The 27065-nt window shown below is 44.2% G+C and overlaps 1 protein-coding gene and 1 long non-coding RNA gene across 10 annotated transcripts in view; one reads left to right on the top strand and one right to left on the bottom strand.

Moving 5' to 3' along the window:
- Positions 1 to 23339, top strand: part of LOC103883286 — a 43314-nt gene extending 19975 nt beyond the window's left edge. The window contains exon 2 of the long non-coding RNA XR_645483.4: positions 22930 to 23339. This is a non-coding gene — a long non-coding RNA (uncharacterized LOC103883286). The remainder of the gene's footprint in view (positions 1 to 22929) is intronic.
- Positions 1 to 27065, bottom strand: part of HIPK2 (homeodomain interacting protein kinase 2) — a 219002-nt gene that overhangs the window by 110559 nt on the left and 81378 nt on the right. The gene's annotated exons all lie outside the window — the stretch shown is intronic.

The raw sequence follows: 27065 nt of genomic DNA, 5'->3' as shown, positions 1-27065 counted from the left end.
TTAAGGCCAAGTTTAAATACCTTCTAGTTCTCATTACAACTTGAAAAATAACACTTTAAAACTCCACAACTGGACACAATGAACCAAAAGAGTGATCTGCTACAGAAAGAACATTAAGATATTTTTATAATACTTGAAAACAAAGTATTACAACTGGAATTCAGGGAATTGAAATTGGCATGTCAAACAGTAATAGAAGATTCTAAAGGTAAAAAGTAGAATAATTAAAAGAAATACTAATTATACCAAAGACAGGTTTATAGAAAACAACACTGGTGAACTTTTTATTTATAGACTTACTTAAAAAGAACTTCTAGTGTGACATTTTTTCTAACATTGTAATTGCCCTGCACCTATCTGTACATCGGTCTCCATAAACACTGCTGAATGTAGATCAGAAAATTGAAGACGATTAAGAACTATTTATATGATCTATGTACCAAAATGGATTAGACTCACTGGTGGTACTTTCAGTTGAGAATAAAGTTTTTTTTTGAGACAGAGTCTCTCGCTGTGCCACCCAGGCTAGAGTGCAATGGCATGATCTCAGCTCACTGCAACCTCCGCCTCCTGGTTCAAGCAATTCTCCTGCCTCATCTGTCCAAGTATGTGGGATTACAGGTGCACGCCACCGCACCCAGCTAATTTTTTTGTGTTTTTACTGGAGACGGGGTTTTGCCATGTTTGGCCAGGCTGGTCTCGAACTCCTGACCTCAGGTGATCCGCCTGCCTCGGCCTCTCAAACTGCTGGGATTACAGGCGTGCGCCACTGCGCCTGGCTGAGAATCAAGTTTTAATGGAGTGACTTTAATGCATTTATGAGAAATGGGCATCACTAAAATCTAAGCCTTGAATGTGATAGTTCAGATTCGAGGTAAAGAATTTTTAAATTCCTCCTATTTGTTTGCTACTTATACCTCCGGTATAAGTTTAACATTATAATATATGATTCTATATTTTTAGAAAAGATTTTTATGAGTTTCTTATAGTTTATGTCTATAGCTCACTCATTCATTTGTTCAATATTTATCTAGTGACCACAGTGTATGCTGAACACTGATTTAGATGCTAAAGATAATGCAGGGAATAAAGTAGATGATTCGCCTATGGGTGACTCCCTGCCCTCATGGAATTTACATCTACCTCATAACACTTGAAGATAAGTAGAACTGATTAGCTAGTGACTTAGTTATTTGAAAATCAAATGCTACATTTATGTAAGTTAGCATGAAATTATAAAACATCTTTCATACTGAAGACCAGTCAAGATGATAAAAACTACTGGGAAGTTCTAAATATGTCACACCAAGTAACCATTAACTATTTGTTAAAAAAAAAAAAAATGGTTAGTTTAAGTCTTGACTTAGAACATGAAGACTTCAAAAAAATAATTACAAGTGCCTTTTTTGTTTTTTGAGATGGAGTTTTGCTCTTGTAGCCCCAGCTGGAGTACAATGGTGCAATCTCAGCTCACTGCAATCTCTGTCTCCGAGGTTCAAGTGATTCTCCTGCCTCAGCCTCCTGAGTCGCTGGAACTACAGGTGCTGCCACCACACCCGGCTAATTTTTTGTATTTTTAGCAGAGATGGGGTTTCGCCATGTTGGCCAAGCTGGTCTCATACTGCTGATCTCAGGTGATTCACCCACCTCAGTCTCTCAAAGTGCTGGGATTATAGACATGAGCCACCGCGCCCAGCCACAAGTAACATTTTTATTAACTCTGGTGATTAATTAGAATCACTAAACCAGAATCATAGTTTATTTAATCAATGCAAGTTGTTTTCTACATGACTACCTCATCTTTAACTTCTGTATTAATAAAGAATTTGCACTTTCACTATTCTCAGTCATGGTATGACTCAATGTACTAGAACTGACTTAGTATCCTCCTTGCAAAAAGTAATGCAAGTTGGAACAAAGCCCATAAGGCAACATTTACCACCTGGAACAATTAAAACAAATATTTTAACAGCAATAGGTTTGTGGAGGACAGAAAGTCCTAGTGGCTAGAACAGTGGTGATTAGAAAAGCAGTGGTTAGAACATTTTTTTTTTTTTTAATGAAAAAGATGGGAGGGAAGATGGCCACTAAATTGTATTTGAAACCAACAGAATGATCTATCTGCTCTGGGGTCCATGGAGAGGGAAGAGAGCGCAGATTATGAACTGGGAAGGCAGAAGACAGAAAGATGATCAGTTGGAAACAAACTGAAGGAGTGTGTTGGCTAGCAACACATAACGAGAGTAGCGGCAGGCTTCTGACCTTGACGGTGACAGAGCCTTGTTCTCTTGTGTAATCTGTCAGTTCTCTCTCCCTCTTACGGGAGACCAGCCTGTCTGGGAAAAAGTCACTTCGCTACCAGTGCCTCTGAGCACACGGCCAAATTCCCCCAACCTCCTCTCTGATCAGCTTCTGCTTCTTTTTGTAACACTAAGTGGGTTGGGGAAGCCCCTGGAGGCTGAGGGCTGTCATAGACATCTGTGTGAGGACTCCCAGGGGCCGAGGGAGCTGTGAGGAGGGACACAGAGACTGGGCTGACACCAGGTGCTTACTATTATCATGTAAGTTCTCTAATTGTTTCATGTGGGGTCTTCCCTATCCTTCTACCTACAGTGATGGTAGGTAACTTGAAGAAGTCCGACTTTTTAAAATTGGCACAGAGCAAAGCCCATTCATAAGGGATGTTAAAAAATTTGCTGACTTTTGACAGGACGTGGTGGCTCACACCTGTAATCCCAGAACTCTGGGAGGGTGAGGCAAGTGGATCACCTGAGGTCAGGAGTTCAAGACCAGCCTGGCCACCATGGTGAAACCCTCTCTCTACTAAAAAAAAAAAAAAAAAAATAAAAAAAAAAAAAAAAATTAGTCAGGCATGGTGGCACACGCCTGGTAGTTCCAGCAACTCGGGAGGCTGAGGCAGAACAATCGTTTGAGCTGAGGAGGCAGAGGTTGCAGTGAGATGAGCCTACTGCACTTTAGCCTGAACGACAGAGTGAGACTTTGTCTCAAAAAAAAAGAAAAGAAAGAAAGAAAAATTTGCTGACTTTTGTCTGGAGATTTTAAGTACAAATGTAGTAGAGAAGCTAAGATTAATATATAAAATAATCATACTGATGATGCCAATAACTAAACGTTGTGCGGACTTTTTAGTTTCTAAGGAATCTTCCCTACATCACTTCATTTGGTGCTCACAGCTGTGTTGGGAAGGCCTCTCACCAGCTCAGTGAGGTCAGATTTCACACGCCTAATGCAAGTGAGGGGAGATGTTTGGTTTATCAATCTTTTAATTCTTTTTCATTATTCCACACATAAAGCAATAAGAAAAATTAAATGCTAAGCTGTATGGTATTGATTAGGTAAAGCGGTGACTTAAAGGAGACCTCGGTAGTGTCAGAAGAGCGCAAATCCATCCTGGGGATGAGATGCGCACTGAGCCTGAAAGAGCAAGGTTTTAAACGGAGGGCCTTCCGTCTGTGGAGAGGGCAGGAAGAAAGGCACCAGGATGGGAAGCAGACAGGCTACGTGGGAAAGACGAGAACAGATTCCAGGCAGCATGGTGCTAGCCCAAAGCAGCAAACCTGGCATGGACCAAATTCTGGCTCCTTTCCATGAAAGGAAGAAAAACAAACACAGTAATCTATTAATCAATTAGTCTTCTGTTTTCAACTTCAATTCCCAGAGCTAATTAATCACTTCATTAAGTAGGAGATTCTCTCTTGGTTTAGGTCATTAATGAGTATTACTAAGTAAAACCTGGTTTATATTTCTAAAACTTTTGCACTTCAAACTCCTGGTAGGGCTTAGGGTGAAGATGTAAAAGAGGTGTCACATGTGGACTGGAGGTTCCATCCCAGCCACCGCTTCCTGCCATCCACCCTGGCTCTTCTCTGGAACAGCCATCTCCGGACCCGTCCTGGAAGTCCGCACGCTTCTGCATTTGCCTTTGTTATCGTAAGGCTAATGCTGGGAAACGTGCTCATGTCTTGATTGTATTTATGCTGTGTCTAATTTTAGTTCTATTGTACCAAAATGACTGACATGGGCTTAATTGCTTGATCCGATAGATGTTGGTGCATCAGACCAACAGACGCTTGCTCTTACCGTTATTAACCTGATATATTCTGACTAATTCACAGAATGAGGGAGAGTATGTTTTCTTCTTACAGCATATCCTGCTCAGTGACTGTGTCATCACCAAACATTTAAAAAGGGTCTGTTCTGTTAAAAATATTATGCTAACCACCGAGAACACAAAGAGGTGTGGACACAGTCACTGCCCTTCAGGGTACTGAGAGGTTGTGCAACAGGTCACTTTACAAACAAGACCAGAGGACAACATATGAAAAACAGTGAGCAAGGCCACAGGCACTGGGTGCTTGGAGTCCGGAGGCCCAGACTTGCTTCCATATTTAAATGTCAGCACTCACTTTGCTGCCAGTGACTCTTGTCTTATTTCTCACGTGCGGACTTGACACAGCATGAGGGGCAGGCAGGTGGGGAGGTAGGAGCAAAACGAGAATGCATGGTTCTGACCTCAAGAAGCCTGAGAGTTACTGTGGAGAAAAGAAAAAATAATCTGAAAACAGTTACAAAGTTGATGTCAGCAAGAACCAGACACCATGCTGTGAGTTAAATGTTTGTGCAAAGATCACCAGAGAGGAAGTTAGCATGTGACCAGTTGGGTGGGGTTGACCTGAGGTTTCTGGAGCTGTGAGGTGGACCCCCAATTTAGTGACATGAACTGGGAGAAGGGCAACGGTTTCTAGCCTAGGAGATAATACATGCCAACCCAATGCTTAGATAAGACTCAAACTGATGCTCTTTCTTCAATGATGCCTGAACAGATGGCTGTAATATCCTAATTGGTTTTCTTATACTTGGTCCCTTTCCCAAAAGCTCCAGTCCACTGAAGCACTCACATGTCAACTTTCCTAAACCATACTATCTCCAATCAGGTCAGTCTCCCGATCAAAAGAGAACCAAGTATGCATCGCCACTTTACAATGGGGCCCCCTAAGGTAACTGCACTCATTTTTGTTCTATGCCTCTATGGCAGAGTTCAACAAACTCTTTCCATAAAGAAACAAATACTAAGTCTTTTCGGCTTACCAGGCTATCTATATACTGCAACTCCTCTCTGCTGCATCTACTCATGTCTGCTGATAAGGCACAAGAGTTGCCACAGACCACAGGTACATGAATGGATGGGGCTGGCCTGTGGACCCTAGTTTGCTAACCCTGGCAAGGGAATCCCTGGCCTCACCCATGCTGAACTTCTGGTTGCCCTCCTGCAGGTGTCTGAGCCTACACAATAGTCTCCTTACCAGAAGTAGCCTCACACCCATCACTGACAGTCAGAGTCCTACACTTGCCTCTGCCTGCCTCGCAGACTTCCATCACATCTTTCTGCTCACCCAGTGTGCTCCATTTAACAGATATTTGTTGGTTACCCACCATGTGCCAAGCACCTCCCAGGTCCTGGGTATACAAAGTGAATGACAGCCCTTTTTCTGTGAGCACTTAGATCTAGTAGGGAAGAACAGACAGTTAGAAGATCTGTTTATTTGGTTCAACAGACCAAAGCTAGATATGAGTCCCCCTTCTTCCAACATGCCATTGCACTTCTTTTCTGCAATGCAATACTCACTAGGCATCTCTGGAGAGCAAGTGAAGTGCTCAAAAGGTACCTCACACAGTTCCTTGTACACAGTAGGTACTCGAAAAACATGTACTGAACTGAATTAAACTGAAATTAATAGCGCCATACATCTAATTGACACATAAATCCAAATTTTAGAACCATAGTATTTCTTTTTTTTCTTTTTTTGAGATAGTTTCACTCTTGTTGCCCAGGCTGGAGTGCAATGGCGCGATCTCGGCTCACTATAACCTCTGCCTCCCAGGTTCAAGTGATTCTACTGCTTCAGCCTCCTGAGTAGCTGAGATTACAGGCATGTGCCACCACGCCCAGATAATTCTGTATTTTTAGTGGAGATGGGGTATCACCATGTTGGCCAGGCTGGTCTTGAACTCCTGATCTCAGGTGATCCACCCACCTCAGCCTTTCAAAGTGCTGGGATTACAGGCGTGAGCCACTGCGCCCGGCCAAACTGTAGTATTTCTAATGTGGAATATGTGTGTGTGCATGTGTGTGTGTATGTAGAGAGAGAGAGGGACCAATATTATATATATAATATATATAATATATATGGAGACTGACATACACACACACACACACACACACATATACACACACATTTTTTAAACAACAATAACAATAAAACAACGATCCTGTGACTATCCTTCTAGCTGGGTAAAGTGACTTCATTTAGTCAGAAAATGTCTTAGTTCGTTTGTGCTGCTATAAGAGAACACCCGACATCGGGTAATATATAAAGTTTATTTCTCACAGTTCTGGAGGCTGGGAAGTTCAAGATCAAGGTGCCGGCATTTGGTGTCTGGGGAGGGCCTTCTTGCTGAGCCCTCACACAGCGGAAGGCAGAAGGGCAAGAGAGCAAGCTAAGCTAACAGCTACATGAAGCCACTTTTCTATTATTATTATTTTTTAAAATTATACTTTAAGTTCTGGGATACATGTGCAGAATGTGCAGGTTTGTTACATAGGTATCCATGTGCCATGGTGGTTTGCTGCACCCACCGACTAGTTATCTACATTAGGTATTTCTCCTAATGCTATCCCTCCCCTAGCCCACCACCCTTGACAGGCCCTGGTGTGTGATGTTCCCCTTCCTGTACTCAAGTGTTCTCATTGTTCAACTCCTACTTATGAGTGAGAACATGGCAGTGTTTTGTTTTCTGTTCCTGTGTTAGTTTGCTGAGAATGATGGTTTCCAACTTCATCCATGTACCTGCAAAGGACATGAACTCATCCTTTTTTATGGCTGCATAGTATTCCATGGTGTATATGTGCCACATTCTCTTTATCCAGTCTATCACTGATGGGCATTTGGGTTGGTTGCAAGTCTTTGCTATTGTGAACAGTGCTGCAATAAACATATGTATGCACGTGTCTTTATAGTAAAATGATTTATAATCCTTTGCGTATATATCCAGTAATGGAATTGCTGGGTCAAATGGTATTTCTGGTTCTAGATCCTTGAGGAATCACAATGGAATCCTTGAGGAATCACATTGTCTTCCACAATGGCTGAACTAATTTACACTCCCACCAACAGTGTAAAAGCGTTCCTGTTTCTCCACATCCCCTCTAGCATCTGTTGTTTCCTTTTTAATGATCGCCATTCTAACTGGTGTGAGAGGGGTATTTCATTGTGGTTTTGATTTGCATTTCTCTAATGACCAGTGATGATGAGCTTTTTTTCGTATGTTTGTTGGCCGCATAGATGTCTTCTTTTGAGAAGTGTCTGTTCATATCCTTCGGCCACTTTTTGATGGGGTTGCTTGTTTCTTGGAAATTTGTTTAAGTTCTTTGTAGATTCTGGATATTAGCTCTCTGTCAGATGGATAGATTGCAAAAATTTTCTCCCATTCTGTAGGTTGCCTGTTCACTCTGATGATAGCATCTTTTGCTGTGCAGAAGCGCTTCAGTTTAATTAGATTCCATTTGTCGATTTTGGCTTTTGTTGCCATTGCTTTTGGTGTTTTAGTCATGAAGTCTTTGCCATGCCTATGTCCTGAATGGTATTGCCTAGGTTTTCTTCTAGGGTTTTTATATTTTTGTATGAGGTGTAAGGAAGGGGTCCAGTTTCAGCTTTCTGCATATGGCTAGCCAGTTTTCCCAACACCATTTATTAAATAGGGAATCCTTTCCCCATTGCTTGTTTTTGACAGGTTTGTCAAAGATCAGATGGTTGTAGATGTGTGGCATTATTTCTGAGGCCTCTGTTCTGTTCCATTGATCTATATATCTGTTTTGGTACCAGTACCATGCTGTTTTGGTTACTGTAGCCTTGCAGTATAGTTTGAAGTCGGGTAGCATGATGCCACCATCTTTGTTCTTTTTGCTTACGATTGTCTTGGCTATACAGGCTCTTTATTGGTTCCATGTAAAATTTAATTCTGTGAAGAAAGTCAGTGGTAGCTTGATGGGGATAGCATTGAATCTATAAATTACTTTGGGGAGTACGGCCATTTTTATGTTATTTATTCTTCCTATCCATGAGCATGGAACATTCTTCCATTTGTTTGTGTCATCTCTTATTTCCTTGAGCAGTGGTTTGTAGTTCTCCTTGAAGAGGTCCTTCACATCCCTTGTAAGTTACATTCCTAGGTATTTTATTCTCTTTATAGCAATTGTGACTGGGAGTTCACTCATGATTTGGAGCTCTGTTTGTCTCTTATTGGTGTATAGGAATGCTTGTGATTTTTGCACATTGATTTTGTATCCTGATACTCTGCTGAAGTTGCTTATCAGCTTAAAGAGATTTTGGGCTGAGACGATGGGGTTTTGTAAACATACAATCATGTCATCTTCAAAGACAGACAATTTGACTTCCTCTCTTCCTATTTGAATACCTTTTATTTCTTTCTCTTGCCTGATTGCCCTGGCCAGAACTTCCAATGCTATGTTGAATAGGAGTGGTGAGAGAGGACATGCTCGTCTTGTGCCAGTTTTCAAAGGGAATGATGAAGCCTCTTTTCTAAAGGGCCTTAAACCCATTCACTAGGGAAAAGCCTTCATGGCCTAATCACCTCTTAAAGGCCCCATCTTTTAATACTCTCACACTGGCAACACCTGAATTTTGAAGGGGACCCATTAAAACCATAGCAACAAACAATTATAAAGATTGTGCTAAGAAGATGTGGGTACTTCGGGTAGACAGAGACACGTAAATGGGGTTAGGAATTGCATTAGGAACACTACATGCTCAGAAGTACCAATCTTTAAATTAAACAACCTATTGAACTGCCTTCACATGGTGCACTGCTGGTTATAAATGTGCAATACCTGATGGGGGGGGGAAATTCCAGGAGAGCTTATAAAAGCATGCTAGAAGCCTTAAAAATTTCCAGTCATTTCATTATTTGTCATTCAGCAAATGTTAATATTTCTCTTTGTATTCCTACTGAAGCTTGAAATTAACATGGCTTTTTGTTTATTTCTTCATTTCTGCCCCCTTGTCAGCTCATCTCAGGAATGCAGTTGGTTAGCTAGCTGCTGCAGAGCCAAATAAAAAAGCCTAAAGAAACTCAAACACTGACTGGCAAAAAGGCTCTGCATGAAAAGGCATTTGTTTTTTAACCTCTCAGAAGTAGAACATTTAGCTTAAAATAAATATTTAACATCTAGGATGCTTTTATCAAGAATCATTTTGACATGGACATTAGTCTTTATCCCGAAAGCCAGATACCCTGGGGAGCAAAGTTCGCTGCAAATGTATGCAAAGGAATAGCGTGTGCAGGATACGAGGAGGCCGGAAGGCCGGAAAGCAGGGTGAGTACAGGATTTCCTAAGGTAAACTGATCTCTTAAGAATGCCTGTCCCCCTGCCGCAAATAATCATTAAACAGAATTTAGCATAAGTTCAGCATTTTCAAGTCACTCTGGGACACAGGTACCCGGGAATGTTCCCTCTGCCCCTGGACTGTTTGTGTTGGATTCCGATCTGGCTCCTCCTGTCCCCCGACTGCAGGACTGTTTCCCACATGGAATCACGATTCAGTCATGATTTACACCCTCCCCACAGCGTGGCTGGTGCCCAAGCAGCCCCAGTAGGGCTTGGGCCTTGTGGAGGAGAGCCCTCCCCTGGGTGAACAACCCAGGCAAGCCAAGTCAACTCTGGTTTTGGGATTGAACATTAAAATCATGTCACTGGCTTTAATTCTTTCCTTACCAGGTGCCTTGGGTTTTGAGGGGATGCTGTTTTACGAGGGCTTTTGTGAGGGCCAGGGATGTTTTCAAAACTACAGGGCTTGGCAGACATTGGTACTGAATGTCCCCAGGAACAAAGTAACCAGGGATTGTATCCAAAACTGGCTTGAAGAAATGCCTCAAATGTAGCAAATCATTTTTTAAAATTCATGTTAAGATCAGCCAACAGCCTTCAGAAGACAGAACCTTTTTCACGTCTGTGGCATGTGTGTGTTCATGTGTGCTCCCTGAATTTCCCAACCAGGACATGAAGAGCACAGCCCACTGGGGTGTTTTGCTGGTGGCTTCCCATCCGGGAACAGGCTCTGAGAGACGATCTGAGCGTGCTTCCTGCATTGTTTGAGGCCAGCTTCCATAGGGCTGCCATCAGTCAGCCCATTACTCAGCCATGGGCCCAGTGAGGAGGCCACAGGGCCACCGTGCTACAAGCACCCTCCCTGTCCCTGGTTTTCATGCCACGGGTTTCCTGTGGAGAACATCGTCACGCTATATTCATCTTTCCTCTTAGCTGGCGCTGAGTCACTCCATGATAAAGCCACTCTTCAAGCTCTATTTTGGGTATACTTTACACTCTGAGGGAGCCGGTAACACATCTCTCCTGATATAAATGTACAGGAGAGCCCGTTAACCACAGCTCTCTGATGGAGCCTACAAGTTGCAATTGGGTCAATGTTTTCACTGTCACCGCACTTAATCACTTGAAAACTTTATCTAAACTTGTGAAGTTTTTCCTGCTTTTAGCTTTTCATTCTTCTCTTTGGCCTGTTTTGATAATGGAAGCATGCTGCCATCCATCCCAGGTCAGAGCTGGTGGCAGGAGAGAGGTGGCTGGGAGAGGCGGGAGGACACAGCCCACTTCTCAGGTCCTTTTGAACGGTCTTTATTAGGCGATTTCAAAATTTTGTGGTGAATTATCAGAACACCTGGCACCTCCACATTTAAATGGAAGCACAAACCCAATTCCAAAGCCAAAAGCTTCTTCTGGATCCCCTGCTGTTTTCTATAATCAGTGCCAGCGCTGCACTCCCCTTGCCTCCCCCGCCTCAGTGGGGTGTCAAGAGGTGACCATGAAAGAGGCACTCCGGTGGCTGCTCAACATCACCTGAGAACAAAGCCTCCTTTCCTGCGATTGCCAATGAAGACTGTTTGCTGTACCAGAAAATTAAGGATGCTGTGGCTACCACCAGAGAGCACATTTAAAGCTCCTCACATGAAAGGCCCTTGCGCTCCTGGGGAAAATATTCTCACTTTAAGGAGCGTCACAGGGTGCAGAGCCTGGACTTTCCACGCACCAAGCCCGGGGTCCAGCGTAGCCACCACGGCTCCAGGTAGCGGAAGGCCTGACGTTCTCTGAGCTCGAATCTTCCTACGTTTCTTTGTCCACTTACTGGGGGCCTTGGTTCTAGGACAGCGTCTCTCCTGGTGCTAGAGTTGCTCACACCACCATGGCCTGGCCTGAGTGGGCTCTATCCTTTCCAGGGCAGGCATCACAGTGGAGCCCTCGGGTCTGGTTGACACTTCTGTTACTGGCACACGGTTTATGTCATGCTGGTACAGACACTGGGCCATGTAGAGGACTCATGGTGAGGTGCCAATGTAGCTACTGCCCCAGCTTCTGCCCTCACTTGGCACATACCATAGACCATGTTGCTTCCACTCCTTAGAAGGAAAACCTCCTCTATTGCCAAGCCATTCAATATTCACGATAGGCAAGGTCCTTATGATTCTGTCCTGTTACCTCTCTAGCCTCATCATCCACCACATTCCCTCACTCACTCACTCATCGAACATCCACGGAGAGACCACAGTGAGTCAAGACCTGGGCTTGGCACCAGGAACACCGGGTAAAATCCATCTCTAGCCTCAAGAAACTCATCCATGAGCAGGGGTAGCCAGACCTGTAACAATACATGTGCAATGAGGGGTTGGAATGAAGGGCTCTGTTGAGGCACCAAGGACAGAGATGTCAGTTCCACCTTCTTCAGGGGCAGAGCGGACACCACCTCTTACAGGAAGCCTTCCCTCATCCCCCGGCTGCGTGCCTGTGCCCTCCTCTGGGTCCCTGTGGTGGGTGGGGCTGTAATGACTGTGCTTGGCTGCTCCTCAAGAGTAGGAACCCTGCTTTACTCATCTCCTCCCCACGGCACCCTGCACCATGTCCTGCCACAGAGTAAGTGCTCCACACATGGTTATTGTTTCAAACGCGCCTAACGGTAAATCTCAGACTCTGAGTCAATGGCAATCTCCCAAAAGCACTGTGTTAAGAACCCGCATTCCCCTTTCTTCTAATGGAGGGGACAGAAGGTGCTGGAAGACTCTAGTCAGGACATGTGACTGCTGGAGCAAGCCTAGCTGCTCATGAGCTTTGTGCATTCCAGAGATGCTTCTGGCCCCTCCTGCCCCTTGTCCCCTCCTCTGTAGGCCAGTGAAGGGCTCCTTGGCATCACAGGGCCACAGACAGGAAGTGGGGTGGAGCAAGAGAGGCTGGTCCTTTCTGGGAAATGACAGAGCAGCAAGAACCAGACTTTCTGGTGGGAGAGAAAGGAGAATGTGTGTCCTCTCTTAAAGATAAGGCATTTTTACCACCAACACGCCACTCAGTAAGGTCACTCCTGGGTTGATGAATAAAACCTTGCTGTTTGTACAATATTTAGTATTACCTGGAAGGGCTTGGCTCTCACCTCAGAGCCTGGACGTGACCTGTTTCATGCTTATCTGTATAAGATGCATGCCACACACAAGGATAAAAACATGAATAGAGACTGCGTTAGCTGTCTGTTAATGTGTAACAAGCTACCACAAAACTTAGTGCCTTAAAATAACCATTACTTCATGGTTGCTCTAGGCCGGTGCTTCAGCAGCAGCCTAGCCGGGTCTGGTGCAGGGTCCCTCGTGAGGCTGTGATCAAGATGTTTCCAAGCTCCCCACGCCGGCTGTGGTCTGTGAGCCTCAGCTCCTCCCTACGGGGGCCTCCACAGGACTGCTCACAACACGGGAGCCAGAGCGAGAAATACCAGAAAGACAGAGACACACGCACACTAAGACAGAAGCTGCAGAACCTCTCAGCGTCTAATCTTGGAAGCGAAACACCGTCATTTCTGCCAGATTCTCTGGGTCACACAGACCAATCCTGGTGAATACCAGGAGGTGAGGGTCATTAGGGGCCTTCCTGGAGGTTGGCTGCCACTGTCATACCCTGACAATGGCATTGATACCACTGCAGGCAATGGCACGTCATACAGTTTTGTGAGGGTTGGCGATTTCCTTTCCAGAGTAAAATAGATAGATTCATTATTCTGTATTACACCAACAGTTAGGTCTTACTCTCTTGTGGTTTTAAAGGGCAGGAAATACTTCAGATAATAGTTGTAAAATGTTGAATGGGCTTGGAATTTGGGGAGGGGCATATATATATATATATATATATAGACATACCTCATTATATTCCCCCTAGCTTGACTGAGCTTTGCAGATACCGTGATTTTTTTTTTTTTTTTTTTTAACAAATTGAAGGTCTGTGGCAACCATGCATTGAGCCAGTCTGTCAGTACCATTTTTCCAAAAGCACGTGCTCACTTCATGTCTCTGTGTCACATTTTGGTAATTCTCACAATATTTCAAACTTTTTCATCATTATGATATCTGCTACGGTGACCTGTGATCAATGATCTTTGATGTTACTATTGTAATTGTACTGGTGCGCCATGAATCGCACCCATATAAGATGGCAAACTTAATCAAACATGTGGTGTGTATTCCATCTACCAGCTGTTTTCCCATCTCTCTCCTTCTTCTCGGGCCTCTCTCTTCTCTGAGATACAATGATATGGAAATTAGGCCAATTAATAATCCTACAATGACTTCTAAGTGTTCAAGTGAAAGAAAGAGTTGCGTGTCTCTCATTTTAAATCAAAAACTAGTAATGACTGAGCTTAGTGAGGAATATATGTCAAAAGCTGAGATAGGGCTGGTAATGGCGGATCATGCCTGTAAGCCCAGCACTTTGGGAGGCTGAGGCGGGAGGAATACCTGAGGCCAGGAGTTTGAGACCAGCCTGGATGACATAGTGAGACTCTATCTCTACAAATAAAATATTTTTAAAAATTAGCTGGACGTAGTGATGTGTACCTGTAGTCCTAGGTACTCTGGACGCAGGAGAATCACTTGATTTCAGGAGTTTGAGGTTGCAGTAGGCTATGACTGCACCAATGCACTCCAGCCCGGATGACAGACTGTCTTAACAAAATAAAAAAGGCTGAGATAGGCTGAATGCTAGGTCTCTTGTGCCAAACAGCCAAGTCGTGAATGCAAAGAAAACATTCTTGAAAGAAATTAAAAGTGCTACTCCAGTGAACACATGAATGATAAGAAAGTAAGGCCGGGCGCAGTGGCTCACACCTGTAATCCCAGCACTTTGGGAGACCAAGGCAGGTGAATCACGAGGTAAGGAGATGGAGACCATCCTGGCTAACACAGTGAAACCCCGTCTCTACTAAAAATACAAAAAAATTAGCTGGGTGAGGTGGCGGGCACCTGTAGTCCCAGCTACTCGGGAGGCTGAGGCAGGAGAATGGCGTGAACCTGGAAGGCTGAGCTTGCAGTGAGCCGAGATCGCGCCACTGCACTCCAGCCTGGGCGACAGAGCGAAATTTCATCTCTAAATAAATAAGTAAACAAACAAACAAACAAACAAATGCATAAAAAGAAAGAAAGTAAAACGGCCTTCCTGCTGATATGGAGAAAGTTTTTTAGTGGTCTGGATAGAAGATCCAACCAGCCACAACACTCCCTTCAGTCAAGCCTAATCCAGAGCAAATCCCTAACTCTTCAATTCTGTGGAAGCTAAGAGAGGTGAGGAAACTGTAGAAAAAAAGTTTGCAGCTCAGACGTTGGTTCATAAGGTTTAAGGAAATAAGCCATCTCCATAACATAAAAGTGCGAAGGGAAGCAGCAAGTGCCCATGTAGAAGCTGCAGCAAGTTATCCAGAAGATCTGGCTAAGATCATTGATGAAGGTGGCTACACGAAACAACAGATTTTCTTTTTTGTTTCAGACAGGGTCTCATTCTGTCGCCTAGGCTAGAGGGAAGTGGCCCGATCTCAGCTTACCGCAGCCTCAATCTCCTGGGCTCAGGTGATCCTCCCATCTCAGCCTCTCAAGTAACTGGGATTACAGGCATGCAGCACCACAGCCAGCTAATTTTTTGTGCAGACAGAGTTTCGCCATGTTGCCCAAGCTGGTCCCAAACTCCTGGGCTCAAGCAATCCTCCTTCCTCAGCCTCCGAAAGTGCTGGGCCACCACACCTGGCCAACAGGTTTTCAATGAGCCACCACACCTGGCCAACAGGTTTTCAATGTAGATGAAACAGCCGTCTATTGGAAGAAGATGCCATCTAGGGCTTTCATAGTTAGAGGGGAGAAGTCAATGCCTGGCTTCAAAGCTTCAAAGGACAGGTTTGCTCTCTTGTTAAGGGCTGATGCAGCTGGTGACTTTTAAGTTGAAGCCAGTGCTCATTTACCATTCTGAAAATCCTAAGGTCCTTAAGAATCGTGCTAAATCTACTTTGCCTGTGCTTTATAAATGGAACAACAAAGCCTAGATGACAGCACATCTGTTTAAAGCCTGGTTTACTGAATATTTTAAGCCCATTGTTGAGACCTACTTCTCAGAACAAAAAGATTTCTTTCAAAATATCACTGCTCATTGACAATGTACCTAGTCACCCAGGATCTCTGATGGAGATGTACAAGATTAATGATTTCATGCCTGCTAACACAACATCCATTCTGCAGCCCACAGATCAAGGGGTAATTTTGTCTATCATGTCTTACTATTTAAGAAACACATCTTGTAAGCCTATAGCTGCCATAGACAGTGAGTCCTCTGATGGATCTGGCCAAAGTAAATTGAAAGTCTTCTGGAAAGCATTCGCCATTCTAGATGCCATTAAGAACAGTCATGATTCATGGAAAGACATCACCATGTCAACATTAATAAGAGTTTGGAAGAGGCTGATTCCAACTTACATGGATGACTTTGAAGGGTTTAAGACTTCCGTGGTGTAAGTCACTGTAGATGAGGTAGAAATAGCAAGAGACAGAAAGAGAAGTGGAGCTGAAGATGTGACTGAATTGCTGCATTCTCATGATCAAACTTAAATGGATGAGGAGTTGCTTCTTACAAATAAGCAAAAAAAGTAGTTTCTTGAGATGGAATCTATTTCTGGTGAAGTTGCTGTGAATATTGTTGAAATGATAAGAAAGGATTTAGAATATCTGATATGGTTTGGCTGTGTCCCCACCCAAATCTCATCTTGAATTGTAGCTCCCATAATCCCCACGTGTTGTGAGAGGGACCTGGTGGGAGGTAACTGAATCATGGGGGCAACTGCCTTCACGCTGTTCTCATGATAGTGAGTTCTCATGAGATCTGATGGTTTTATAAGGGGCTTTCCCCTCACTTTGCTCTGTACTTCTCCTTGCTGCTGCCGTGTGAAGAAGGATGTGTTTGTTTCACCTTCCACCATGATCATAAGTTTTCTAAGGGCTCCCCAGTCCTGTGAAACTGTGAGTCAATTAAATGTCTTTCCTTTTCATATTACCCAGTCTCAGGTATTTCTTCATAGCAGCATGAGAACAGACTAATATAATATTCCATAAGCCTCGTTGATAAAGCAGTGGCAGGGTCTGAAAGGATTGACTCCAAATTCGAAAGTTCTGCTGTGGCTCAAATGCTATCAACCAACATCATATGCTACAGAGAACTCTTTTGTGAAGGGAAGAGTCAAGTGATGCAGCAAACTTCACTGCTGTCATTTAAAAAAAATTGCCACAGCCACCCCAACCTTTAGCATCCACCATCCTGATCAGTCAGCAACTATCAACATGGAGGTAAGACCCTCCAACCAGCAAAAAGATTATGACTCACTGAAGGCCCAGAAGATCACTAGCATTTTTAGCAATAAAGTATTTTATTCATTCATTCATTCATTTATTTATTTAAAGATGGTGTCTTGCTATGTTGCCCAGACTGGTCTCAACTCATGACTACAAGCAATTCTCCTGCCTCAGCCTCCCAGGTAGCTGGGATTACAGGTGCAAGCCTAGCTCTAGCATTTTAAAATTAGCTCTAATATTTTAAAATTAAGTATGTGCAATTTTTTTAGACATAATGATATAGCATACAAATGATATAAATACAAACAATTGCACACACAGACTACACTACAGTTTTGTACATGCACTAAGAACCAAAATAATGCATGTGATTCACTGTATTGCAATATTCACTTTATTGAGGTGGTCTGAAACCAAACCCGCAATATCTCTAAGGTATTTATAATATGCCAGGCATTATTAGGTGGTTGGGATATAGAATATATTGGTGAAGAAAACAGACTAACATAGTAAATACAGGATATTAAATGTTGCTTAAGAATTTTGGTTTTAATTGGATATGGGTGATAAGCTGCCCCCAATTCTTGTCTCAGTCTATCCCATCCCATCTCATCCTATCCCATGTCTAAAGTCCCTCAGCAGGCACCCCTCACTAGGATCGGTATGCCAAGAACCTGGGAGAAAATACTAGTCTCCTGGATTCCTAAACTTGCAAACCTCAGGCAGTACAGGGCAGGAACCAGCTCTTCCTGTCCCAGGCTAAACAAAATTCTGGCTGAAACAGCTTAGATTTGTGTTTAACAATATTCTGGGGCAGTGTGGGGGCTGGTGGATATATGGGTGAGTGGGAGAAGGATCCAGATATGAGAGGAGATGAAATTTCCCAGAGAGAAGGCAAAGATCCTTGGGAAGAACCAGATTCTAGGATCCTCCTTGGCCAAGCTCTGCAAAGCTGTGCTTGAGCACATCCAGGGATAAGTTCAACCTTGTTCTCAAGCAGCACGGATTCTTATCACCCCAATTCACACAGGCAGCCCATTGGGACTGCAGGGACAATCCACTGGGCCAACACACACACACACACACACACACACACACACACGCAGCCCACTGGACCTGCAGGGACAATCCACTGGGCCAACACACACACACACACACACACAGCCCATTGGACCTGCAGGGATAATCCACTGGGCCAACACATACACACACACACAGCCCATTGAGACTGCAGGGACAATTCACTGGGCCAAAACACACACACACACACACACACACACACACACACACGCACACACGCCATGCATGCAGCCCATTGGGCCTGCAGGGACAATCCACTGGGCACACACACCCACATCCACACCCACACCCACACACACACCATCCCTCCTCTTGCCCTCTGAAGCCTGGCCAGACCGGGCCTGTGTGAGCTCCTCCTCGTTCATGACCACGTGAGTCTGGAGCTGATGACTCATTCATCGAAATCAAGAGGCACTCCCTTTCTCATTCTCTTGGCCTGGCAGTCTCCTCCACTTTTCCACTTTTTCCCTTTCAATCTCCTCTCCTTACTGCTCCCCCTAACTGGGAGTGATTGTCAAGTAAATGATAACTTGACCTCTGAACATCAGAAGCAGTTGAGAACAGCTAGAGACTGGAAGACACAGGAAGGACTGGAAGAATGGCCTCCTCACTCCCTCAACTCTAGAGTTTGGGCCGATGTCCAGGGCCAAAAGGCAGGAGCTGATGGCTGCTGCCTGGTTCTCTTCCAAGGGCTATGGTTGCGGGTATGATCCCAGTTAAAGGTAGATGTCTCAGAGGGCTGGCAGGCTATTTATTTTCATCTACAGTCTACAATTTTAGCATCAAGTCCTCCCCTGAATAATGTGGCACAGGATAATATTTGTGTATCAATCATATGCCTCCATTGACTATTTTTAACACCAGAGATGAGTTCCCATGTAAAATCACTTTCCCTCTTCCCACCTCCCACCTAACCAAAATCCAGACAGCAAAACTTAAAAATACTAATGTTCATTATAAGACGGATTCTGCCTGCATGTGAATTTAATGCCACAAGTATAGAACATGAGGAAAAAAAGTCAAAGTGACCAACAACTCGTATAAGACTTTTGGGTACATTCAGGGGCTTATGTACAGTAAAATAGCACAATTTTATTCCCAGTTTTACTAAGAGTTTATACCTTATGGTATCACTACAAGTCAAACCTGAATATTAACAAGGTAAATGAAGAGAAACTCTCAAAATGAAAACTTTCCTAACTGCCAAGTGGTGACCAAGAGCAAAAGCTAAGGTTGAATCTTTGTGCAGCCTGGAGACAACCGATGAGTGCCACGTTTGGCTGGGGTGTAAATGCAGCCACAGACCCCACAGAGTCCTCCCCAAGGGCTGGGGAAATGAACTGCTGGCAGGGAAAACGGCTATGGGGAAAACTTGGAAGTTGGGAAATGCAATCAGAGAAAAGCGGTCACATTTTGTTGGCGTTAACAGGGCTGCCTAATTCAATCATCACAATGAAGCCCACATACCAAAAGGAACCTTGACGTTCTCAGGATTAAGATTTAGGCAGTACAAGTGTGTCATTCTGAAGTTATGTATGTTATATGCTGTCTTATAGGAAAGAATTGGCTTGCTATCCAACTTGGAATGAAAATAAATATTTCTTGTGAAACAGCCCGGAATTACTTTCACACAACATCATTTATATATATTAGCTAAATTGCAAGTTCCTCATAGGTAGCACCTTCCTGTCTCAATTACCTTATGTCTGTTGATGGTGAAGAATACTGGGTCTGCTATGGGGGAGCTGTGCAGAAATGTTTCTCACCTCACGAGCCCAGCCTGGAACTTTCGTATTACAAACCTGCCCATCCCTGTCACACACAGCTTCCCACTGGTCCAGGGGTCACGTCTGGCCCCACATGTAATTGTGTGGCTCAGAAATCCCAAGCTATGGCTTGCGCTTTGCTACAGAGGAGCCAGGACTAACTAGGGTCTGGAGACTTTTAACTCCAAAATGCGAAAAAGAGGAGTGGGAAGGAGTCAGGTGGTGAGTCAATCAACAGGAGAGAGGCAGAGCTTCCCTGACAGGACAAGGACAAAGGCCTCAGGCAGCCTGTGAGGGGGAAAAAAGCTGGATGGACGTCCTTGCTCACCATCCACAGTGAGCACTCACGCAGGGCGCAGGGCACCTCGGTGTGCACGTGGGACTGGGGGAACCTCAAGGTGGGGCCCAATCGATGCAGGTCCATGAGGAGCGGTGGGGGGGTGGTGTGGGGAGGGGCAGCTGACACAGCAGGTTTAAAGGGGTGCCGGGGAAGGCGCTTGGGAAATGAGCTGCACCCAGAAAGCCCCCAGACCCATTCCCGAACACTTGCTTGCCGGACTACCCCAGTGTAAAGGGGTGGTGAATGCGTCAACACAAGGGCCATTTGCTAGAGCATCGGTCCCCACTTAGTGGTATGAACACTGCACACAGAGTCAGGGGAGGACAGAGGGCCAAGAAGAGTAGGGACACACAGCAGGCTGTGGACAGATGCTGGCTTCCCTATGCTACAGTCTGGATGTTTGTTCCCCCAAATCTTATGTTGAAATGTGATCTCCAGTGTTGGAGGTGGGAACTAATGGGAGGTATTTGGCTCATGGGGACAGATCTCTCATGAATGGCTTAGTGTTGCCCTTGCAGTAATAAATGAGTTCTTGCTCTATTTGTTCCCACGAGAGCTGGCTGTAAAAAAGAGCCAGCCCCAGCACTTTGGGGTGGGGGGCCAAGGTGGGAGGATCGTTTGAGCCCAGGAGTTCGAGACCAGCCTGGGCAACATAGTGAGACACTGTCTCTACAAAAAATAGAAATAAATTTTAAAAATAAAATAAAATAAATACAAATTGAAAGGAGCCTGGCACTCCCCTGCCCCCGCCTTGCTTCCTCCAGTGCCATGTGATCTGCACACGCTGGCTCTCCTTCCCCTTCAGCCATGAGTGGAGGCAGCCTGTGGCAGCAGATGATCACATGTCATGTTCAGATGATCAATCTTGAACTTCTGAAGACATCAGAATAATGAGCCAAATAAACCTCTTTTCTTTATAAATTACCCAGTCTCAGGTATTCCTTGATAGCAACACTAAAGGGACTAAGACGTCCTATGAACCGGGTGTTTGATCCCGGCCAATCTTGGCCTGGGAAGCCTGCAAATGCTCACCTTTAGCACCTGGCCGAGAGCCTTAAGCCTCGAATGTATTTGACATAAATAACAAGAATCTGTAATGAAGGAGGTGAGATTACATAATTGCCAAGATCACTTTCGGGGCCACAGTGTTGAGATTCTGTGGGAAACCTCTTTTCTTTGGACAAAAGGGAAACGCCCCCCTACCCTTATTATCACAGTGTGGTATTGGCTCTATGTGAGGTTAGCTGCAGAGCTGCTTTATATGTCCCTATAGTTCCATAGCTTCTATTGTGCAAACATCTGGCACCCTTGCTGATAAAACCGAACATCAAATAACACTGCAGTTGCCGGTAATTTAGCACGCTGACGAGCCCCTCCCCATTATGACTAAGAAAGTTCAGTGTTTATATCTGCGGAGAGAGTGACAACAAACTTAGGCCCTCTTTTCATGTAATAAGACAATAATAGCAGATATCCAGTGTCATTAAGTCTTGCTCTTTTGCAACCCCGCTCCCTGCCCACCCAAGAGTAACATGTGGCTTAGAGTCACTTACACTCTGACCTGGCACTGCTGCATGGAGCACAATTTCTATGTGAAACATTGGACCAAAATGAAAGCCTGACCCTTCACCTCATGAGCCCTCATAAACCACATGGGATAAGTGTGGCACAGTGAGCTGCCTCACAGCAGCGAAACCAGCTGGGGTAAGGAGGTGAGCCTGGTATGGAGAGAGCTGGCTGGGGACCAGCTGGCTTTACTCCTTCGTGGCTCTGCTTCCAGGGACAGGGCAGAGTCTCAGTTTCCACCTGTGCAAGTGGGGATGAAACAGAGCTGCTCAGATGATTAAATGAAACTGTATACATGATGGTACTCTGTCAAGTACAAAATTATATTAATACCTCAAAAATAAATAATACATTAAAAACTGCGGCCTATGAAAAAAATCCAGAGTTCTTGGGGAATAGAAATATATGTGGTATACTTATTTCTCCTTTTAGGGAAGGTATTAAATCCACCAAAACCAGGATATTTATAAAAAGACGATTTTTAAACAGTCATATATTAAAAAGTAAAATTTAAGGTAAAAGGTTTTTGATATAGCATTACATGCATATCAGTAGACCGACAGTAGATGGACAGTTTTTGGTTTTCTAAAACTTTTAAATAGGCCAGCGCTCAAATAAACGACCAACACCCTTGGTGCAGTTTCTAATTTTGAAGTATCCGAAACAGTATTTTCTTTTTTAAAGAAATATATACATTTAATAACATTTGAAGCTCATTTTCATTTGGCACCAGCAACTACCTAGAACATAATCCAGAACCTGGAAGTGAACTCAAAAAGGCCTTTGAGCACCGAAAATAGATGTTGTAAAATCCGTGCATAAAGCTCATGCACACTGGCTACAGAGAGGGCGTCAGGCCCTCCCTGAGAGCCTGCTTAATGCCAAGGTCAAAGGTATAGAGCTAGCTCTGTATACCCTGCACTATGTTCCCACATCCTAGACTTGCACAGCAATCCTACTAAGGGAGCAGGACAGGTTCTTTTCCTGTGTACAGACAGGGGTGACTGTGGCTCCCTGACATGAAGTGGGTTTCTATCCTCATCTGTAGAACTGGGGGTGGGGGAATGGTTAGATCCCACATGATAGTAATTGCATTGTTATTATCTTCCAATTAGGAAAATACAAAATACCAAAAAGCCACAGTAGCCAAGCCACATTTTCCAATTTATTAATCACAATAGCATCTATATGCATCAGAAAAAAAGTTACATGCTTATGTCTCAAACATAATTTCGTCTGTACCCATTATGTGGGTGGAGCATATGCAGATTCTCACACATTCGTGACAAATGCCCATCCCAGGCAGGAAAGAAGTAAGGCTCTCAATTCCAGGAGCCAAGGGCTTGCTTAAGGTCACATGCCCAGCTTGGGGCTAGAAGCCAGGTCGTTTGGTTCCTATGCCAATATTTTTTCCATTACCTCCAACAGGTTTGGTGACTTGATTCTGCGGTCACGAAGAGATGGGAACATGACATTAGAACAGGAGACAGCCACTGCAGGAAGGGGCTGGCATACTGACAACAGTTCCCAACCCTGAGAGGAACAGAGACCAACCACAGTGAGAAGATGCAAAGGTTTTAGAGGCAGAAAGACTCCAAAGGCTCTATCACTTAGTAATTATAGGATTTGGGGCAAGTTATTTGACCTCCTTGAGCTTGTTTCCTCATCCACAGAATGGAAAAAATACCTTGTGAAGAACAGAGACAATGCATGTAAAATTCCTTGCATATAATTGGCACTTAATAAATGGCAGCTAGAGTTAGAATTTTAACTGAATGAACACAGATACAAGGAGCCTTTTAACTGAAGCAAAGATAATTAAACATCTAAATAGAGCATCTAAGTGCATGTCTGTGTTTGAACACATTTCATCACGTTCATAACAACTCCGAGGGATTAGGAAGGGGTTCAGTTGGAGAGACAGCACCACTTGGTGGAAGAAACGTGTGTCTGGGGGTCAGACACACCTGGTTCAAATCCCAGCAGCACTACTTCTAGCCTTGTGCCACTTGGCAGTTGGCTTCCTCAGACTCAATTTTCTCACCCACTAAATGGGGAGTTGTCCCAAAGATTAAATGTAGGCCTCTGGCCTTTAGCAGACGCTTATTAAAATGCCAGTACCATTCACTCCCCTTTGTCCGCTACTCTGTATCAGAAGGTGTGGGATGCTATGATGTCTTCCTGTTAAATTTCTGTCCAGAAAAACAAAACAAAACAAAACATTTTAAGTATGGTGTTGAAATGGATAAGTTTTAGTCACTTGGAAAATTTATATACACATGATATCTTTATTATCCAATAATGTGTGACTCAGGTAAACATTTCTAAAAACATATGCATTTATCAGATACTAAAATGCAGTATCCAGCAGGCAGTAGGCACTCAATAAATGCTTGCTGCAAACTGAACGCATGAAAGGAGTGATAATCCAACTCTAAAAACAAGCCACTTCTATGTGCATAAAGAGTGCAGTCTTTCCTTGAAGTGATTAATTCTAAACTGAGAAGAAACTTGGAACTGCAAAAGCAGAAATATACTTTTTTTTCCTATTCAATAAATCATCAAGAAAGGTTAAGTCTGAAGGGTCTGCATTACTCAGTACAGAAGGTTTCTCTCAGATTTCTCTTTTGACCTGGCTGAAACAGACACACTTCGAATTAGCAAAAATTCATCGGCTCTTTATGACTCATGAAATAAAAGGATGAACTTTAATCCATCCTCCTGTAACTCTCACAGTCTGCCATGCTCCATTCTGCCAGAGACATGTGTGTCCTTAAATGCTCCACAAGACATCAGATATGTATCGACAGAGCAAGGTTCTGTCACCTAGCCCAGTGACAGACACCCATCACCAACACAAAGATACCCTGGATCGATGATCATGACGTATCCCAGCAACACACGGCTCAGAGTTCCGACAGGTGTCTCCTCCCAAGGCAGGACCAAAGGCATGGGGCACTGTCATGCTGAGGGGTCATTCCTGCCCCAGCCCAGATCCACCTTTGGTCTCTGGAACTACATGGGGAGTCTGTTCTGGTCTGCCTGGGTATCAAAGCATTCTCACCACCTGCCAAGGTTCACTGATCAAGACAAGCCCACCATTGCCTGGTGGCCTGCTCATTCCTGTGCACATGGCCCACAGTCACATCAAAACAGAGATGGGCACTCAGCTATGATAAATGAGGGAGGTAGTGTCTGCTTTGGTTTGGTGGAAAGATGTCAGGTGAGCAGAGGAAGGTGGAGGATGAGTGCTGGAAGGTGCAGAGTGAGCGGGCAGGAGAACAAGGCTCTGCCTGTTAACCCCAGGACAGGTGACTGGGAACCACTTATGGGGCAGGGCAACAGCCTAACAGTTGCATGCAGACATTACAATAGAAAAGGAACAGTCAAATGAGGAATATCCTGCAAAACTGCTGAACCTGTGGTATTTACCTGCCTCAGAAAACAGTTAAAATACAGAAATCCACAGGCTCGCCCCGTATGATATGGCCTGCTAATGTTTACTGGCATTTTTCCTAGCTAGCTGCTCCTAAACATGCTCTTGCCTCTGGCTGCAAGGTTCACCATTTTGTCAAGAAAACAAAACGCCTGTCTGTAGCTCAGTGCATGGACTTCACTCACAAACACCATCTCCATGAAAACCTAATGAAAAAGTAATAAAAGTGAAATATAGTTTATTAATATTCATACTGTCTCCCACTGCCAGCAGCCATATGTGTTCCATCATTAGAGGAGCAGGCTGCTTGCAGGCCGATTCTTAGGGAGCCATGGTCCTTGTCATCAAAGTGACCATCACAGCGGGCGGCTCACAATGGAGGGTTAGGCCTCACTGGAACTGCACGACTACTGTGTGGCCCGGGGCTGCCTTTCACCACCTGCTAGTTAGACAGGCTCAGGGCCTTGCCACTCCATCTCTTGGGGCCACCATGAACTGGGAAATGAGGCCAAGAATGCCAACCTGATTGCCCAACATTAATGCTACATGGGAAGGAAACTTCTATACTTGAGAACAGAAGTAGATATATTTGAGCTTGAGGACATTAAAAAGTTCTTCAAGAGGCCAGGGGAAAGCAAAGATTTAGAACAAATCAGAACTGCTCTACGGAATGGTTTACAGGACAAACAGTTCATTAAAACCCATATAAACTTCCAAGAGGAGAAAGAACACACACTCAAAAATTTAGGAAAGGGGGATTTATAATAGTTCCAAAATATAACCTGCAAAAGGTGTTTTGGACAAATTACCCAAAATTATGGAAGAAGCATGACTCAGGGATGAAATGGCTACAAAACCAGAGTTCAGTAAAATCCTGTCCCACAGCTTAACTGTGATCAGAGTGATTTCTGTCTAATTCTCTGCACTGGACTCTCCTTGCGGGAAGGGCCTGGTTCTGATTCATCATAGCACCCTGCCTTGCTTCTAACAGGTGTCCAATAAATGTTTCCTGAATTAAGGAAGCGGGGAAGAAAGGTACTAACAAATCAGAATTTGAGGAAGAATAGACATTCTAATCAATGTCTAAGACTTGGGAGAACTGGTCAGAGGGAGAAAAAGTGTGCTGTAGATGAACAGAAGGAAACCAAGGCAAAGAGAAGGTACCCGGAAAGCCATTGATAACGTGATGTTTGTTGAAGGTCAGTGATTTTGTTGACAGTAGAGAGGGGGACGCAACTATGTAAATACACAGGGGTAATGTGCACATTTCTTTCTTATATAAAGGCCTGTGAGAATGAAATATAATTATCTATGTGGCAAACCAGGAATGGGAAGAGAAAAAAAGCAGTCTTGGCTGGGCAGGGTGGCTCATCATCTGTAATCCCAGCGCTTTGGGAGGTGGAGACAGGAGGATCACTTGAGGCCAGGAGTTTGAGACCAGTCTGGGCATCACAGTGAGAACCCCCACCCTGGCAATCTCTACAAAAAATTTTTAAAACTAGAAAGGCACAGTGACACACACCCGTAGTCCCAGCTACTCGGGAGGCTGAGGCAGGGGGATGGCTTAAGGTCAGGAGTTCGAGGTTGCAGTGAGCTGCGAGTACACCACTATACTTTAGCCAGGGTGACTAAATGAGACCCCGTCTCAAAAAAAAAAAAAAAAAAAGGTAGAAAAAGAAAAATGCGGTCTTCTCTACTTAGGGAAGACAGTTGATGATAAAACAAAACAAAACCCAGATATTGTTCACTTCCTCTAAATGGCAGCACGAAGAAAGGGACATAAAAGTAAAGGGGGCGGGGTGAAAAGGGTAAAGCGGGAAGAGTCACACAGGCTGAAAGGAACACTCACATTTCCCCGGCATCAACACTCAGAGGTGACATGTTTCAGAGCATTGCCTCCTCAGAGAGGTGAATGTTTCTGTGCATCTCCATGGGCCAGGCACTGCATGTGTGGATTTCATCTAATCCTTAAAATCTTTATAAGACAGCGTTATGATCCCCAATTTAGGGGTCAGAAAGCTGCGGTGCAGAAAGTTAGGTAACTCGCCAAGGACACACGGATAGTCAGTTGCAGAACTGGAATTTTATTTAGGCTTACCATCTCTACAGCCAACTATACCATATACTT

The sequence above is a fragment of the Papio anubis genome, chromosome 4 (assembly GCF_008728515.1).
Source record: "Papio anubis isolate 15944 chromosome 4, Panubis1.0, whole genome shotgun sequence".
Classification (NCBI taxonomy): domain Eukaryota; kingdom Metazoa; phylum Chordata; class Mammalia; order Primates; family Cercopithecidae; genus Papio; species Papio anubis.
The sequence above is the reverse complement of the archived record's forward strand: the minus strand, read 5'-3'. Positions and strand labels throughout refer to the sequence as shown.